This window comes from Gallus gallus, chromosome Z (genome assembly GCF_016699485.2).
Source record: "Gallus gallus isolate bGalGal1 chromosome Z, bGalGal1.mat.broiler.GRCg7b, whole genome shotgun sequence".
Lineage (NCBI taxonomy): Eukaryota > Metazoa > Chordata > Aves > Galliformes > Phasianidae > Gallus > Gallus gallus.
The window spans coordinates 14,684,459-14,697,499 of record NC_052572.1 but is presented as its reverse complement, the minus strand read 5'-3'; the positions used below and the strand labels follow the sequence as shown (position 1 = coordinate 14,697,499).

At 39.1% G+C, this 13,041-nt stretch overlaps 1 long non-coding RNA gene across 1 annotated transcript; it reads left to right on the top strand.

The window, feature by feature from the left end:
• The first annotated feature begins 602 nt into the window (after nucleotides 1-602).
• LOC121108495 lies at nucleotides 603-3,235 on the top strand. Its single transcript, XR_005843037.1, has 2 exons — nucleotides 603-757; nucleotides 2,584-3,235. It is a non-coding gene; the product is annotated as an uncharacterized LOC121108495 (long non-coding RNA).
• Nucleotides 3,236-13,041: the final 9,806 nt, after the last annotated feature.

Below are 13,041 nucleotides of genomic sequence, written 5' to 3'. Positions count from 1 at the left end.
GAAGAACACCAGATGTTGTTCACAGGAGATTTAAATCTGGGCGGCAAAGTGTTGCTACTCGTTCTTTAAATGAGACAATCAAAAATTACAATTGCACTTCCATCAAAAGCTCCATAGATATGGAAGCTCTTGCTATCTTAGCATTATTTTAACATGACATTTATACAGAGAATGTGTTATTATATGGACAGAAAATTCACCACTAAAGAACAAAAACTGAGTTGCCTTCTTTCTCCAAAAGTTATATAATTCTATAAAAAGAAATTGTAATATATTTATATGTGGATTAGAACATGTTTAATAAGGAACATCTTTAAAAAAGCCATATGGCAGAGAGTGACAGGTAAATGTAGATTCAGAATGATGTAAAGAAAGCAAACGTTGACTAGGGCAAGGTTCAAGGAAAAATATAGAATCAGCAAACTATCATTATATTCTACACATTCTTAACATCTCCAGATGACATCAGTTCATGAACATACATGTATGAGGTTTTGAGGATTAAGTATAGTTGTTTTTGTTTGTTTGTTTGTTTGTTTCCCAAGAAATCATGAGCTTTTAAATGAGATTTTAATATCATGGTCTAAAATGGCTGATGGGAAGCCCTAGGACTAACCAAGAAAACACTTACTAACTCTACATTATTGAGTCATAAAGGTTACACAGAATCACAGCATCACAGGTGTTGGGAGGGTCCTTGAGAGATCACTGAGTCCAACCCCATGCTAAAGCAGTTACCCTACAATAGGTTGCGCAGGTAGGTGTCCAGATCTCCATAGGAGACTCCACAATGTCTCTGGGCAACCTGTTCCAGCACTCTGTCACTCTTACCATAAAGAAGTTCTTCCACATGTTAGTATAAAACTTCTTGCATTCAAGTTTCATGCCTTTGTTCCTTGCCCTATCACTACAGACCACCAATAAGAACCTGGCCTCATCCATTTACCTCCCATCTTCCTTTATAAACATAACATACGAAGCTTTTGATGAAATCATTTGAAGGACATTCTGGATGAAAATTTGACAGTCAGCCAACAGGGCCAGCTTGCCTTGGGGCTGCGATTTATGCAGTCAAGAGGAGAGGTAATTGTGCAGTTCTTGCATGTGTGTTGCTTTAGGCAGTTTCCTATACAATGCTGAAGTGTAGCCGAAACCTACTGAAAGCAGTGTGAAGTCTGCATTTTTCATTCCAAAATCTTGGAATTAGATTATGTATCATCTAGGTAGCTGAAAAGTTTAGTTTTATAATAAAGTCATTAACAATAGCAAGTAATCAAATGAAGGAGGTTTTGGCTACCAAAACTCAAGACAATTTAAAAATCAACCTTGTTTTCTGGAGAAAACAACTCCATAAATGTATGAGCTAGAAATTTTTTCTTTTTATATAAACTTTTTTTTCCACGAAAAAAATATTTTTCATCTTTTCATACCAGTCCAAAATGGGAGTAAGTTTCAACATATCAGAATTTCCTGTTGGACAGACTTGCTTTCTTTTCTTCTTATTTTACAGCCTTTCCTAGAACAATGTCTGACATATGATCTCTCTGATATACCTCCTTTCTGCCTTCACTGTACCTTTCTTTCTGCCCAGCAGTTTGGATTTAACTTCCTTCTTCTCATGTTCTTCTGTTCAAATGTTAAATCTTTTGAAAGATTTAACACTGAACTTGATTTGCTTTCTCTACTTCTACTTGTCTTTCAGAAAAAAAAGAAGTCGCTTTTAAAATCCTGCTGCTATCACACATGGCCTGTTATATATCAACAAATTATATTTTTGTTTGATTCCAGAAGAAGTGGAGTCAGCAGTTGGAACCAGAAAATGTCCTTCATTTTTCTGTTTTTATTTGACAGCATGGTGTACAGGATAAAATATTTATAGCATTTATTGCTCTTACATTTGTTCTTCCATGCTGAAATGTCTCCATTTCAAATTAACAGTTTAGTTTAGGGATTTAACCTACAAATACTTTGTGTGTGTGTGTGTGTGTGATTTCTTAATTCCACGCTTGTTTTCTGTTCCTTAAAACAATTTACATTCTCTCTTCCAAGGTGTAGCTTCTTCTGGTATTTCAGAAAAACTTTTAAAAATATCAATATTATGAATAGTTTTGGAAAGCTCAGCTTTCCTTTCCAAGTGTCTAAACTCATCATTTTCCCATTCAAGCACACAGATGACAGATGTACAAGGGTGGGCTGTAAGCCAATCTTTACACTTCACTGTCCCCATGCAGTGGCTGCTGAGCAGGAGGGAGCTTGTCCATCTAGCTCTTCTCTGCGGATATGAGTAGGTCTGTTCTTACCTATGAACACAGACATCTCAACAGTATGAAACAGTTCTCATTGCAGAGTCAATAGGTGGTGTTAAAATCCCCAGTAATCTTCAGCACCTGTACTCACTTTGTACTGCAGATAAGTTAGAGGGATGGTAGAACGTGTAAACTAAAGTTTGTGACATCAAAGGCTTTGTGTTTCCTTCCTCCTCCTAGAAAATAAGCTGTCTGCTACTCACATTTTAATCTAGATGTACCCCATTCCTTGTCTACCACAGCATCCTCACAGAACTCTTCTCTCTTGTCTTCACAGCCCTCCCCTCTCTTGTCTCTCCTCTCATTCCATTGCCCCTTACCCACCTGGATGAAGAAAGCCGTATGAGTGCTCCTCAAGCAGCTATCTACTCCCACCTCTTCTCCAGCTACATGTGGACTACATAGTTGGAGCCTTTCTGGCCTTCTGTCTCCTGAGGAAACAGTGTTCTGGGGACTTTAATGAAGAAAGAATTCAACATTTCTATCAGTTTGCACATGCTTGAAGTTAAGCAGAAGCTTAAATAATACAAGTGGTTTGCAAAATCAGGGCCTAATTCTGGCAGAGGATTATGCATTGATAGTTTAAGTTCTCCCTCCCAAAGAGCTATATAAAGTCCCTCTGCAGGCCCAGGTTCTGAAGCAATGGTGCCAGAATCATCCCTGGAATTATACTGGTTAGGCTTCCAAAAACAGTTCTGGAAAGAAAACAGTCTGAGAGCACAGCAGATGATTTTGATTAAAAAGAATATGTTCCTAAAAGTAAATTTACAGAGACTCTTAAAAAGCGCTACGGTGTTGTTAACTACTAAAACAAAATGTGAAAGAAAGACACCTTCAAAGATAACACACACTTACAGCTATGAATTACCTGACAGCTTTCTCAAAGAAAATAGGCCCTGAATAAAAAACAGAGATAGTGAGGGGCAGTACTTGTAAGTGTGCTTTGTCTTCACCATCTCCATTCTGGAAACATTTTTTGAGGTCGCATTGCCTGAAGCAGCCAAATCACCCCTAATTTAGGAGTAAGCATGAGATTTAATAGGCTTTCTCTAAAAGCCTGTTGAAAGAAACTCCTCTATTTCTTTTCCTCCCGACCCCTTTTGTTATCCCTGCTTTGCATTTTCACAACCTCTCAGATGTGTGTGTGTTTGCATGCATGAGTTTCCATTATCACGAGAGCTGCTATTTGCAAGGCATGAGTATTTATGAATAAAAGAGTCATAGCTCGTGTGCCAGCCTACCACTTCCCCCGCTATAATAAAATTAGCTTAAAAAGCATGGCATTTCAAAAAAACTTTACATTTGGATCACTTTCATATGTTCTTGTAGGTTTGAGTTGTTTTGTGGGAAGAATGGGAATAGAGTTCAATTTATTTACAACTTAAAACTTACATACGGTTCACTGAAGACTTGAAGGAGGCTCTAAGGACTGAAGGACAATGAAGAAAACACACATGTAAACAACAAGAATAATGGAAAAATCACAGATTTTAATAATTCTTTTTCCTTAATCTCTTCCCCTGCTCCAGGATAGTTCCTTTTTGATTAGCTTGTTTTTCCTTGTATTTACCTCATATATACATGCAACCATGTACCGTAAGTTTCTTTACTGCTGCCAGCCTACCTGCCCTACAGTCCTAAATGTGAACTTTCACAGTTTGCCAGTAACACCCTCCTTTCTCATTTCTGTTGTTTATTCTGGTTCTTTTCAAATTTTATGGGGGGGGGGGGGGGGGGGGAAGCATATTAGTATTCCATTTTAATTTTCCTTTTCTATTCTAATACTAATGAATCTATTGGTATTCTCTAAGGAAACAGTCAGATCTCCTAGTTTTTGGATTACTATGTAGCAACAGGTTAGACAAATATGCCTTACTGCTTGGTGGGGAAAAACGTATTCAGTAGAATTATGGACGTGATCAGGGGTTGACCGGAGAAGTGCCAACACTGAGGCACCAACAAAGGCAAGTTAGTATCTAAATCAATGGGTGAAGTACTGCACTTTTGGATCTACATGAGCTAGTTCTGCCCCATTCACACACTGGATACTGCTATGCTGACAGACATGGACAAACCTTCTCTTACTGGCCCCAGAACTGGAGATATCCGCACAGGCAGACTGACATCTGCTAGACTGTGTCCAAAGGCAGTCTGGCAGCATTAGTCCAATGCTGCACCTGAACTGATGAGCCCGTCCAAGGGCTTACTACCTTGGATGCCTCACCAGACTAACACAGCTGGGCTCCATCTGGATCCAAGTGCTTATTTTCATAGAAATTTAGACTTGCCGCAGCTGTGTGGCCACAGAGCTGAAACCTCAGCTGAATAAAACCTAGCTACCCATAAGACCAAGCTCTAAATGCACGTTTTTTCTTTTTTTTTTTCCTTTTCTTTTCTTTTTTTCTTTTCTTTTCTTTCTTTTCTTTTTTTTTTTTTTTATTATTTTTTTTTTTTTCCAGAGCAGAAATAAACATAAAGCACTGAGGGAGAGGAAGGAGGACAGGAACCTTTTCAGTCTAGAATGGTATGGGAAGGTCATAGAGGAACAGGGGAGAGACAAGCAAGGTATGAGAATCCAAGAAGAAAGGCCACAAAGGGAACTGTTTGCAAGTTCCTGATGCTGCTCATTGTCATTCAGAAAAATACAAACACGATGCCTGAAATTACATGCAAACACTTCTTGAAAAGAAAATTATCTCTGATTTCTGTGCACACACAAAAAGCTGCAGCTTATGTTTAATTTCTTGTATTTTTTCAGTTTCCAAGGGAACAGAACATATAGTGATTGAAAGCACATGTTGCTAAATTGATGCCCTGGAAAAATCCCAAGTGGCTTAATGTCACGCAGTGTAATTTAATTTGCATTAATAGTACAGTGTGCCAAAAACACTGCTGGTAGTGTGAGGTTTGGTGAGTGCACTACTGCAAAAAGCAAAGGGAAAACATATCAACATTTCAGCAAACTGGATACACTCACTTGCAAAATATATCCAGAGTTTGAATCACAAAATTATTTAGATGCCTGAATACCACTGTCATTGTCACCTTGAGAGACGAGGTGTGTCTTACTGTATGGGGGTGTCTGTAGTTTGAATCATGTTGCAGATGTATGGCAGGGGGATTTTTAAAATTCATTATAATGAACCTACTCCGGACATGCTGCAGATTCCAGTGGTATTCCCAGTAATTTCTGTGGTCTAGAATATAAAACCAGTAATATCTATAAAACCTAATATCTATGAAACCAGTAAGTGTTTCCATTCTACTGCATGATAATAACAGCATACCCAAAGCTTACAGATTGACAAAAAAGTAAAAATAAAGATAAAAGTCATATATTAAGATTAAGATCTGCAGAAGGGCTGTTAGGATCAAAATCAATAGGCTAAGTGGCTGACAGGTGAAATTCTAGCCTCAGTAACAGCCAGCGCAATCCAAGGGGCTCAGAGGCTGTAGGGTCCAGAACTGCCCCTTGCAGGAATAAACACAAGTAGTGGTATATGGTGATTGCCCCTGAAGATTGTAGGTACAAGAGTAAGTACATGATTCAAGCATGTAGGAGCATCATTTATGGAGTCAAGAAACCACTTAATATGCAATAAGCAAGGTCCATCACGTAAAATAAGGTATGCCTTTTGCACAAGTTTTCACTAACAAAAAATGCTATCACAATTAAAACGTAAATGGAAAATAATCAGCTTTAAATGGAAAGAGATCATTTTAAATATTTTCGTATTACTCAAAACTACTAAGTTTCATTTGTCATTTGTAAACTGCTGCCAAATATAACTTACTAATAGTTGTTTCTAAATAACTTGAGTCGAGTGGACGAATAGAGGGGAAACATGGTGCTTGGTCTTCAAAATGTAAGGAAAAAGAAAGTGCAGAATTACATGATTTTTGGTTAAATTTAATTCCCAGGCAAAAACATTGGAACAAATAATCAAACTATTCATAGTCAGCTACAAGAAAACAAAGGGAAAATTAATAACCTATAGGGATTTATCATGAGTAAAAAATCCAGGGGCCAGAAAAAAGAAAGTGCATGTCATACATCTGGACTTGACCTTAGTCTATTTACAATCTGGTACTGTTTCCAATAGTGACTTAGATGATAATATATACTTATTAAATCTATACCCGATATAAGGAGGAGAGAATCTGTGAGGTGTGTTAGAGGACAGGTATGAATTTAAATAAATGTGAACAAATTAAACCCATTGTATGAAAAGAGAGTGCTATTCAGTCCAGAGAAGTCTGAAGCTCTGCATGTAGACTGAAACAATACATTACACGAATAGAACATAGTTAGCAAGGTACTAGGAAACAGTTTTGCAAAATGGGATTGGAGGAGAGAGGGATTAGCTGAGGATCAGTCAATAGCATCAGACTGTTATGAGAAAGGCAAACATCATATTGTTAAATAAACAGAAGTATAGCTTGTAAAACATCTCACATAATCCTTCAGGATTTGTCAGGATTACTGCAATGTGCACAGTTTCTAACCACAAGGCATTAACATCTTTTTGAGCAATGCAGGAATAGATTGCCTGGGGAAGCTGTGGAGTTTCTGCCAGTCCTTGAAAACAGGGCAGGCAAGCATCTGTCATGAGTGCTCAAGATGTACCTACTTGCATTCTGAGCAGTGTGAAGGAAAGGCAACAGTATGGATCACATTAATGTAATACAAAAAATGAGCATCACTAGCAAAATTTTAAAAAAATAATTAAAAGAACACTGAATTGTGATAGTTAGCATAGTAATGGAAAATTAAATATCTTAAAATTAAACAAAAGTGCATAAGAGCATCTACAATATCATACAAACAGCACCTTCAGGCACCTATAGAAAGGCTGCCTGGAAACGTGAAGGCCACCTTTGCTCTCCTCCCCTCCACGCCACATGTCTAAGCAGGTTCAATAAATCTGAGTGCAAGGTCTTGCACCCGGGTCATGGCAGTCCCTACTACCAGTATAAGTTAGGGATGTAAGGATGGAGCACAGCTCTGCTGGAAAGGACTTGGGGGTACTTGCAGATGGCAGGTGGGGCATCAGCAAGCAATGTGCCCTTGCAGCCTAGAAAGCCAATGGTATCCTGGGCTACATCAAAAGCAGCATGGCCAGCAGGGCAAGGGAGGTGATCCTGTCCCTTTACTCTGTGCTGGTGAGACCTCACCTGGAGTTCTACATCCAGATGTGGAGTCCTCAGAACAGGAGAGATGTGGATCTGTTGGAGTGCATCCAGAGGAGGGCCACAAAAATGATCCAAGGAATGGAACACCTCTCCTACGAGGACAGGCTGAGAGAACTGAGGCTTTTCAGCCTGGAGAAGAGAAGGCTCTGAGGTGACCTGATAGAGGTCTTTCAGTGTCTAAAGGGGGCTATAAGAAAGAAGAGGACAGACTCTTTAGCAGATTCTGTTGTTGTAGGACAATGGGAAATGACTTCAAACTAAAAGAATGGAGATTTAAATTGCATATAAGGAAGAAGACTTTTACAATAAGGGTGATGAAGCCCTGAAATGTGTAACTCAGAGAAGTAGTGGATGTTCCATCCCTGGATACATTCAAGGTCAGGCTGGACAGAGAACTGAGCAACCTGACATAGCTATAGGTGTCCCCATTCATTGCAGTGGAGTTGGAATAGGTGATCTTTAAGCCCCCTTCCAACTTAAACATTTCAATAATTCTATGATTCTGTACTATTGTCCTTCTTGGCCACAAGGGCTCACTGCTTGATCATGGTCAACCTATTGTCCACCAGGACATCCAGGTCTTTCTCCCCAGAGCTCCTTTCCGATAGGACTAACCTGTACTGCTGCATGCAGTTATTCCTCTAGGACTCTACACTTGCCCTCCTAATGATCCTCTCTGCCCAACTCTCCAGCCTGTCCAGGTCTCAGTGAATGGCACCACAGACTTCTGGTGTGTCAGCCACTCCTCCCCACTTTTGTATTGGCAAACTTGCTGGGGGTGCACTCTATCCCCTCATTCAGGTCACAGCACATGGCAGAAATAAAACAGGAAAACTGTTGCTCAGGTTCACTGTTTGATTCTTGCTCCATGCCAGAGCAAAATTGTCAACCATTCTGTGCCACGTCCAGGCATGCTTAAATGCAATGCTCGTGACTGTGAACTGTGTGTGTTGCTCTACCTGGCGTTAAGCCTGTTGATGAGCAACACTTACAGAGGTATCCTTGAATCTCAGACACCCTGGGACAGGTGTCTGTGGTAGGAAAGAAAATAACAAGATTTCTCCGACTGAAATTCTTGCTTAAGGTGATGATGCATGCTATGGTTACTCCATGCATGGTAAGTGGCAACGGTTTTTGTCCACCTTTGACCACCTGCAGGCTTAGGGTGCAAGAAATGATTTTGTCCTTAGGTTAAACAACTGTGTCCATGGTCATGATGTATTTTGTGGCGGATCAAATAACAAAAGGTAGAGGCTTTTTGCTTCTTTTTTTCAGCTCAGCATTATCGTAAAAGTTTATTCACTTCAATGCATCTGCCTCACGTGCACTTGCAAGACATAGTGATACAAAACGGATCAAAGATACAAGATACACAGAGATTTTGGTCACCTGAAAATTGAATGGAAATATATTGTCTTCCCTCCTTTCAAAGCAGATTACAAGTAATTACAACATGGCACATGCATTGGCTATTTTTTTGCTGGCACATATTTCACTTCACGAAAGCTGTATTAAAAATTAAAATGAGACTTCAGACTCTGGACATTTTAATACATCAATTTTGAGCTTTTGCTGGCTCTGTTTTATTATATTCTGTTAAGGATTTTGCAACCACTGCACAAAAGGGAAGGCCATGTCTACACCATGAAAACACACATCAAGATTAATTTAGTTCAGTGGGAGGTGGACTGAAGTTGGAAGTAAGAGCTTTAACTCATCTAACTTCTTCAAGGTGAAGGCAACCATCTATTATAAGATAGATTCAACATCCTCCTGTATTATAAGCCTAATCTTTGTATTTATAATTCTGCATGTAGCTTCCAAGACCAGGTTGGATAGGGCCCTGGGCAACCTGGTCTAGTACCAGATCTGGAGGTTGGTGGCCCTACCTGTGGCAGGGGAGAGGGGTGGAACTTGATGATCCTTGGGGTCCCTTCCAACCCAAGCCATTCTGCGATTCTATGATTCTTCTAGACCCTGGTCATTCAGATCACACATTTGCTGGAGTCATTTATGAAGCCTGCCTCCCTCAGGGAAAAGTTCTAGTGGCACAACTATAGAGTTAGTGCATCTTTAGCATATGGTTCTACCTCACATCAATCCATGTAGTTCAGTCTTCCTTTGTATTTCTTAGCGTGATTAATAGTATCTATGAAATAGAGAACCTTAGAGCTGTAAAGCCTTTGTTTTCTGTTCACTCCCAAGGTACCTTTGTGTGTTGTCCTTATGCATAAAAAATTCCCTTCTTGGTGCCGTGGCTGTGTAGCAGATAAGTTTGCTAAAACATTCAGCTCAAGATTTTGACTCTTTAGAACCTTGGTAGAGAAGACCTGTGATTTAAGCTTCAGAAATGCTTGGCAGTGTGGCTGGTCACATAAAGTCTATTGCACCTCAGTTCAAAAAGGAATACTACCTCTGCTAGCAGATCCAAGTTCCCCACTCCTAAAAACCTCTGGTAAGGGGGGCACCTAACCTGGATCTTGCCTTTGCAGAAGACACCTATCTTCTGTGCCTAGCCATGGATTTTAGGAAGACTTCCTAATTTAGCTGACTACATTATGTGCTTCAAGGGGGGTTTTGTGAATACATCCAGCTTTCTAATGTAGAAGGTCCATAGGTGGAAGAAGGGTCCCACTGATTTTTTCCCCTATTTTGTTGTCTCTATCCTTTTGGCATTGTAAATAAAGTTAAAGCTGTTTTTTGGCTTTTTTTTTTTTTTTTTTTTTTTTGTATTTGTTTTGTATTTTTGGGAGGTTTTTTTTTGGAAGTGACTGGCAGCATCTGAAGAGTCAGACACTTAAATGAGCTGTTTTTTTGTTTCATCTTGTTCTGATTTAGGCCCGTGCTGTTCCTTTCATCTTCCTTTTGTCTTCTCTTCTGTTGCCATTATTTTTGAATCCAAATTTTTTCTCCTCTGCCAGAACATACTCATGTGATGAGCACAAGGCAGTGCTCTTATTAGGACAATTTAACCTCCATTTCAGGAACACATCCCTTCTGCACCCTCACTACCCTCTTTGAAAACAGAAGAGGGACTGGATAGCAGACAGATCCCAGGACGCTGCAAGCATACTGAGCAAGGCCAACTGAAGAACTGTATTAAAATTAGCACCACCAAAAAAAAAAAAAAAGGGGGGTGAAGAGGCTTAGTGATTGGGGTTTCCTTGCTGGGAGTCACTGAAGCCCCCGTTTGTCACCCAGATAACCTTTCCTGAGAGGTTTGCTGTCTTCCAGGAGCACATGTCAGAGGTGTTAAGAAGACTATTGCATCTGATAAAACAAGTAGATTACTACCTGCTCACTGTGCTTCAGGTAGGTCACAGGAGGCTGCAACAAAGAAATTACAGAATATTAAAAGGGACTTTGCATCCCTTGGAAAGAATCTGAAGGGATCAAGAGAACAAGTAGTTTTCTCTATCCTCCTGACTAGTGGCTGGGATCCAGAAAGAGGGGGTCAGGTAAATTACTAGCTGAGTGGGTCATGTCAGGATCAGGGTTTTGGGTACTATGATCTTGGGCAGGCCTTAGAGAGGCTGGGTATGTGGGTGTCAGACGGAATGTGACTAAACAGGTGGGGCAAAAGTGTTCTGAGGAGCAAGCTGTATGGATAGGGGAAGGAAAGGGGATGGAGTTCCTTGTGACAGAAGAGGGACAGAAAATGCTGTCATTTTAGGAGACTGTAGGGAAAACCCTTCTATGGAGATATTCAAGACCTATCTGGACACCTACCTGTCTGACCTATTATAGGGAACCTGCTTTAGCAGAAGGGTTGGACTCAATGACCTCTTGAGGTCCCTTCCAACCCCTGCAATTCTCTGATTCTTTATAAGAAGGCGTATGCATGAGTGCCTGTGTATCACATTCCTTTTCTCTTCTCCACAATTTTTTCACATGTTGTCTTCCTACAGTACAGAATCCCCGAAAGAGAAGAGTTTTTACATTGCAAAGCACTTTGCATCTGGTAGAAGGCTCAGAAATAATAAATAATGTTTAAAAATGTTTGTGAGATGACACAAAAGAACAAAGATAGTTGTAAATATTCTACATAAATAAATATGTTCTGGGAAAAAAAAAACAACTAGTAGTTGATCACCATTAATCTATAGTAACTACAGTTTTAATATATTTATTGTTATTGTGCCAAAGAAAATATAAAACAAGAAGCTGATCTGTATTCCAGAAAAATGTATTTTTATTGGTTATGATTTCAGGTATAGGCTTGGTAGACATTGATTATTTAGGTTGAAAGTTTTCCTCACACTTGTCTTAAGTTTTTTGACAGTTTAGTCCCACACATTCAGGCATTGCTGCATATCATTTGCCACTGATATGTGCACTTACATTATCAATATCCCTTGAAAAATTCTGGTAGGCTTAGCAGGGCTTTGAACGAAACCCTCTCTGTTTCTTAATCTGTTTAAAGTCAGGGAGTTTATAAACATGGTTGGTTAAATAGGTCTTAATTCTGAAAGGTCACCTGCATTTTTTTATATTTTATATACTCAGAAGAACATAACAAGGTCAATACAGTATACAGGCAGCAGATGGGTTAGCCAGTCTTGCAGACTCACAAAGCTTTAATATACAATTCTTGTCCAGCGTGTTGTCTGTATCTTGTATGTTTTTGAGATTTCTCTGTTGTAATTGCTTTTATTGCAGACTCCAACGGACTGTTCTATCTATTTTCTGTAATCTCCAAAGAGATTCCTCTTGCATTCCTTGCAAGCTTGACCCACACTTTACTTTAAACCATGCCTTGAGTTCTCTCTCACTTGGCACAAACTCAAGTAAGGTTTACCATCTGCCCATATTTCCTTCCGAATTTTGTATATTTCAGTAAAATCAACTCATAGTTACCTTTCCCTAAAGAAAACAGACCTTTTTTTCCTGCAGTTTCTCTCTGTAAACAACTTTGTGAGGCTGAGGAATCACATTTGAAAAAAAAGAACTGTATGGAAATATTTATTATTGTAGTGGATGACCAGGTCAGTGAGGGAAAAACTAACTGACCGTGTTTATTTTCCACAGAAGTAAAGTTCATCTCTGAAAAATAATGTTGTAAGTAGATTCTCGTTCCTTTTTTTTTTATTTTTTCTAGAGCTTACTAATAAATAATTACAAAAAGGTGCAAATATTTCTGTATGGAGGAATTATAACCAAGGTTAACTATTAGTTTACATTTTGCTTCCTGGCTAGTCCTCAGGCAAAGAGCACCTCTCTTGCCGTGATACTAACAGTGCAAAACTTAGGGACTTCCTGGGTATCAGCTTTAAAACATTCTCTTGGTGCAATTCTACTTTTTTTTTTTTTCATTAAGTACATTTGATGGAATATGATGAAGAAAAGTGAGTGTAGTGAGACATGTTATGTTCTGACATTTGGTTTTAGGATAAAGTAGGATAAGAAAAAATAACATGATTTCAAATAAGCATCATTTTGAAACGAATGTGCAGCAGAAATACTTCATCAATAATAATTTATTGTGTTTTTCAATAACTGCTTATAAATTGAAAATAGTAAATGCAACAAGCCCTGACTGGTC